General features: G+C 45.0%; 1 long non-coding RNA gene across 1 annotated transcript; it reads right to left on the minus strand.

Annotated features, from left to right (window-relative positions):
* LOC121917885 lies at positions 1-5,530 on the minus strand. The gene is made up of 3 exons (XR_006101121.1): positions 5,344-5,530; positions 2,483-2,556; positions 1-67 (listed from the first exon to the last, which is right to left on the minus strand). It is a non-coding gene; the product is annotated as an uncharacterized LOC121917885 (long non-coding RNA).
* Positions 5,531-5,536: the final 6 nt, after the last annotated feature.

The raw sequence follows: 5,536 nt of genomic DNA on the forward strand, positions 1-5,536 counted from the left end.
TACCCTGCTGCAATTTGCTAAGAGGAAGATGCTCTGAGAAAATAATCCTTCCACTTTCTATCTCATTCTGTAAGAACCATACAAACAAGAAATGGTTAGCTATGTCAGTGCTTTTTATAATTAGAAGCGAGCAGAAATTTCAGCCCACCAGGCAGGAATATAGCATTCAAGAGCAACATTTTAACAGAGAGACACGAAGCAAGACACAAATTATCAACTGTAATGGATAAAGAGAAAGCTAATATTACCAAAGCAACTGCTTTATTTCTCCAGTGACCTGCCAACAATAATACTGTACTCAATGGCATCAGACTATGCTTAACTTGCATTTCAAAATGATGCGAGCAACAAAACAATAACTACTTCAGGCAAAGGTAATAGCTGAACAAATACATGGTCCTTAAAATACATGAATCAATGCAATGTAACATGAACTAGCAACATAGGTCCAAAACACACTGCAGAAATGATCCAGTTTGAGACCACTTTAACTGCCCTGGCTCAATGCTAGGGAATTCTGGGAACTGTAGTTTCATAAGGCATCTAGCCTTGTCTGTCAGAGAGCTCTGGTGCCACACTAAACTACAATTTTGAGGACTCCCTAGCATTGAGCCAGGGCAGTTAAAGCAGTCTCAAACTGGATGTTTTCTGCAGTGTGCTTTGGACCTTAGTCACAAATACTCAGTGTCATCAAGTAAAAGTAACACTGCACAAAAGGAAAACCTTTCAGGTCCATCAAGTAGATTCTGTATCTGTGCCCATGGACATGTAATAACTTTATTCATATCACAGAGTCACTGAGCCAGGTTGGACATGATCTAAAACCATGGTTTATATGTGCACATGCTTCACCACCGATATGTAAGATGTAGGAAGCATCTGTTTCTCAGTTTAAACTAACCCGAGTTTCCCGTGATAGCCCATCTTAGAAAAAAAATCTACTTAAACTCTGCTTAATGCACAAATCAGGTTCATAAACCATGGGTTGAGTTCCAGCATGGTACCTGCAGTGTTTAACAAGTACAGTGCGCCCTTTTTTTACATGAGGATCCGTTCCAGACCACCACCACCCCGCATAAAAAAAGTAAGTATGCTCGAGCCCCATTGAAAGTAATGGGACTCGTGCATGTAGCGGCGGTGCGGTGGCGCACGCCCCCATCAATCTAAATGGGACGCACCACCCCTTGCGCCGTGCATGCTGAAAGCTGTATATAGTGCGTCCGCATATGACGTGGGCGTATTGTACTTGTACCAAAATGGTATCTATTAAAATTACTACTTGTCTTTAAAAAATGTACTGCCTGATTTAATTGGGTAGCTTCTTCTAATCAATTACACATTTTTTTTTAGATTCTAGCTTGCTTAACTCCACACAAAAAGTGCTTTTGAACCCTGTGGGACAATATGAAAACAGTATGAAAACTACTTTTGTTGTTGTGTGCCTTCATTCTTTTCTGACTTACAGTAACCCCCAAGGTGAACTTACCACAGGGTTTACATGGCAAGATTTATTCTACAACCATTTATTTCTAATCTTTCACTCTCACTTTTGTGCCTTGCTATATCATCCACGGTTGAAATGGAAAATGGAAACCACTGCTGAATAGCATAAAGCAGTGATGGCGAATCTTTTTAAGGTTGCGTGCTGGGGCTGGGGCTTCTACCTCCAGGATGGGGGCTAGGTGCCCGGGCGGGGCTTCCGCCCTCCAGGGGGTGGGGCTTCCACCCCCTTTTCAGAGGGAGGGAGCCTCTGGCTCCTCCCCCGGCGTTTGCCGGCCCCTGAGGGTCCCTTCTGGGGCCGTCAGAGGTCGGCAAAAGGGCCGTGGAGGACGGCGTGCTGTCCTCCGGTCTTTGCCGGCCCCTGAGGGTCCCTCCTGGAGCCGTCAGAGGCTGTCAAAAGGGAGCCCTTTCGCGGTGAGCAAAGGGGAGCCGGGAGGAGGAGGAGGCTGGGCACACGTCCCAGCCCCCTTCTCCTCAGCCTTCACTCTGCGCATGGAGCCCTTTCGAGCGGAGCGAAGGGAAGCCGGGAGGAAAGAGGGCTGGGAGGAGGAGACAGACGTGCACACGCCTCTGTCTCCTCCTCCCAGGTGCCATTTTCTGGCTTCCCGCTGTCTCAGAGAGACAGCGGGAGGCCCGATAATGGTAGGGAGGAGGCGTAACGGGCACACGCCCATTCCACCTTCTCCCTCGTCCCGTGCCTGGCGAAATCGTGCCGCGTACCACCTGTGGCACGCATGCAACGCGTTCGCCATCACGGACATAAAGAGTCATCAATTAATAGAGCCTGTTCTGAATTCTCCCTATAACCACTGAAAGAAAATGTGAAGTCTGCCATATCTTGATGTATGGTAAAAATACCTTCCCACTGTAAGAAAAATGTTTTGCTAAAACTTGGCTGCAAATAAAACATATTGGAAAGTCATACTATGAATCATTCATGTTCCCGAAACTTTGATTAAGAAGTGACATTACAGAAACATACCCCTTCATCATTTAAGCAAGCAAGACGATCTACAAGCTCAGGATTAGCTATTAAGCTCTTTATGTATTCTTCGCCTACAAAAGGATAAAATGAGAACAGCAATGATAAATCATGAAATTATTTCCACTAGCCAGTGGGACTACAACAGAATGAATGAATGAATGAATGAAGGTTTATTTATACACCGCCGTTCCAATGATCACGGCGGTTAACAATAATAACAAAAACAATAACAATACATTATATAACATAGAACCCCCCAAGATAACACCATACAACATCATAAAAGCCATCATTCATTCCTAACTTAAAACCAATAAAAACATCAGTAAAACCCACTAGCTAAAACACGATCAAACAGCATAACAGGAGCAGATAACAATTCAAGACATGGTAGGGAAAGCTTGCCGAAACAAATGGGTCTTCAAATTCTTCTTAAAGGACTCAAGGGAGAGGGCTGAGCAGAGCTCGATAGGGAGAGAGTTCCAGGACTGCGGGGCAGCAACCAAAAAAGCCCTCTGTGAAGTTATTACAAATCTCGTCACAGGAACTCTCAAAAGTTGTCTCCCTCCTGACCTGAGAGTGCGGGGTGGATTATATGGGGAGAGGTGGTCCTCCAAGTACTCTGGGCCCAAGCCATTTAGGGCTTTATAGGTCGCGACCAACACCTTGTATTGCGCCCAGAAGCGAATAGGCAGCCAATGCAGATCTTTCAAGATAGGTGTTATGTGGCTGACCCTTGAAGAACCAGTTACCAGCCTGGCTGCCATATTCTGAACCAACTGAAGCTTCCGGGTTTGGTACAAGGGTTGCCCCATGTAGAGCGCATTACAGAAATCAAGTCGAGAGGTTACCAGTGTGTGTACCACTGTTTCAAGGCTCCCCCGGTCCAGGTAGGGTCACAGCTGGCGTATCAGCCGAAGCTGGTAGCAGGTGCCCTTAACTGTCGCATCCACCTGAGAAGTCAGGTGAAGCGACGAGTCAAGAAGCACCCCCAAGCTGCGAACTGTGTCCTTCACGGGGAGCGTGACCCCGTTCAGGACAGGTGGACAAACCTCCTTCCCAGGACCAGGGGAACCTATCACTAGTACTTCTGTTTTCTCTGGATTCAGGCTGAGTCTGTTTTCCCTCATTCAGCCCATTACCGACTCCAGACAGGCATTGAGCGGAGAGATGCCATCCCTAGTCACTGCAACAGTCGGAGACACAGAGAAAACTATTTGGGTGTCATCAGCGTACTGATAACACCGCGCCCCATGTCTCCGGATGATCTCTCCCAGCGGCTTCATGTAAATGTTAAATAGCATAGGGGACAAGATCGCTCCCTGAGGGACCCCTGTGCTCCTGTGTACATGCAAAATGTCTTGCCTTTCTGCTAAAAGCCATCTGTCTTGTCCCTCCCCAGAAAGAATTGAAGAGAAAAACACACAGCATAAATGAAACTGGTTCAGGTCTCTGTGTATCTTTTTTTAAAATAAATGACGGATTAGATTTACCATGAAGATGCATTCAGAGATGGCCAGAGGACCAATCCACGACTGATGGGTTTCCTTGTGCCAACCAGGTCCATTTGGTAGGACTGTTCTACAGTCTGTTTTATCAATAGATTAGTCCAGCCCAGTGAAAGGGTTTGGGTATATCCCATCAGTCGTTGATTGCTCCTCTGGCCATCCCATGAATGATGGATTAGCTTTACCTTGAAGGTGCATTTAGAGATGTCTGGAGGACCAATCCATACCCTCCCTTAGTTGAAATATAATTATGAAATTGGTAAATCTTTATAAATAAACTGGAAGAGGAGGGAAGGAGTTCAACAGAAATTAACAGAAAAAGAATTTAGAACTTAGAACGCCTGCATGGACCTGGTTGGCAACTCCAGGTCTCTGTGTAGTTTTGTTTTAAATATATTATCTACATTCCTCCTACCCCACAGAAACTGTTCCATAAATGACGATAGAAATGAGTCTTTCTTCCAAAGGTCCAGCTCTATTTTTCAAAATTCCCAATCCAGCAACAGATCTGAATGGGAACTGAAGCAGCAATGAAAATCTGCTGCAGAAGGCACTGGTCACTGGAATACTGATGAGATAATCACAGAAGTGGGAACCATCAATGCACAAAAAGGGAAAAGCCTACACGTCCCACTGTGCCATAAACCAGAGCAGGCCCGAGCATACTGATTTCATTTAAGTCATAGTCATACAATGTAACCAAAATCTGTTTTAAAGAGAGGCTGGATGGCCATCTGTTGAGGATGCTTTAATTGTGAGTTCCTGCATGGCAGGGGGTTGGACTGGATGGCCCTTGCGGTCTCTTCCAACTCTATGATTCTAAGCCATCTTTTCCTCAGAAGAGATCCACTTCAAGTTTCCTCCTAGAACAATTTATTGTTGTTCCCCTTTGTCTACAGACGGAGGTAGGCAAACTGCAGACCAAGGACATGTGTATCCCCCGGAAGTCTTAGCATCCCAAGCAAAGCACAACGCTTATGGTCACTTTCAGTTTCTTGAAAATGATTTGGGATTCTGTTTAAAACAGGCCCAGGGTTCACTTCTACATTATAATCTGTACATTATAAACGGTATAATTTGCCACTTTGGGACAGTTTTATATCAGGATAGAGGTTGGGGAGTACAGCCTGCCCAGGGAGGAATACCATGGCCCACAAATCCAGAGAATTTCCCCATCACCACCACAGCAGCATTGTCTGGATACTTCTCCTTTCTTTTATTCTACATGTGACCTACTGTAAACCTTTCAGTAGACAGCCATTTGGCCACTGGGCACTCCTATTTACCATGTTAAAACATAACCACAGTCAAAGCATGCAAACAAGTGCTCTCATTGAAGGCTGGACTTACATGTATAAGCAGTTATTCCCTCTTCCACGGCTTTATTTTTATTTTTTCTGTCATTGGTGAGCAAGATAACTTTAATCTTTTCTTCAGTTTGTAACTTTGCCAGATGTTCATTGTACCACTTTACTGCTACTCTGATGGCTCTATCGTTGCGATCATTAGAATTTTCCCCTTGTTCTTGTTCTATATATGTTTC

The sequence above is a fragment of the Sceloporus undulatus genome, unplaced genomic scaffold, assembly GCF_019175285.1.
Source record: "Sceloporus undulatus isolate JIND9_A2432 ecotype Alabama unplaced genomic scaffold, SceUnd_v1.1 scaffold_1404, whole genome shotgun sequence".
In the NCBI taxonomy this organism is placed as follows: Eukaryota; Metazoa; Chordata; class Lepidosauria; order Squamata; family Phrynosomatidae; genus Sceloporus; species Sceloporus undulatus.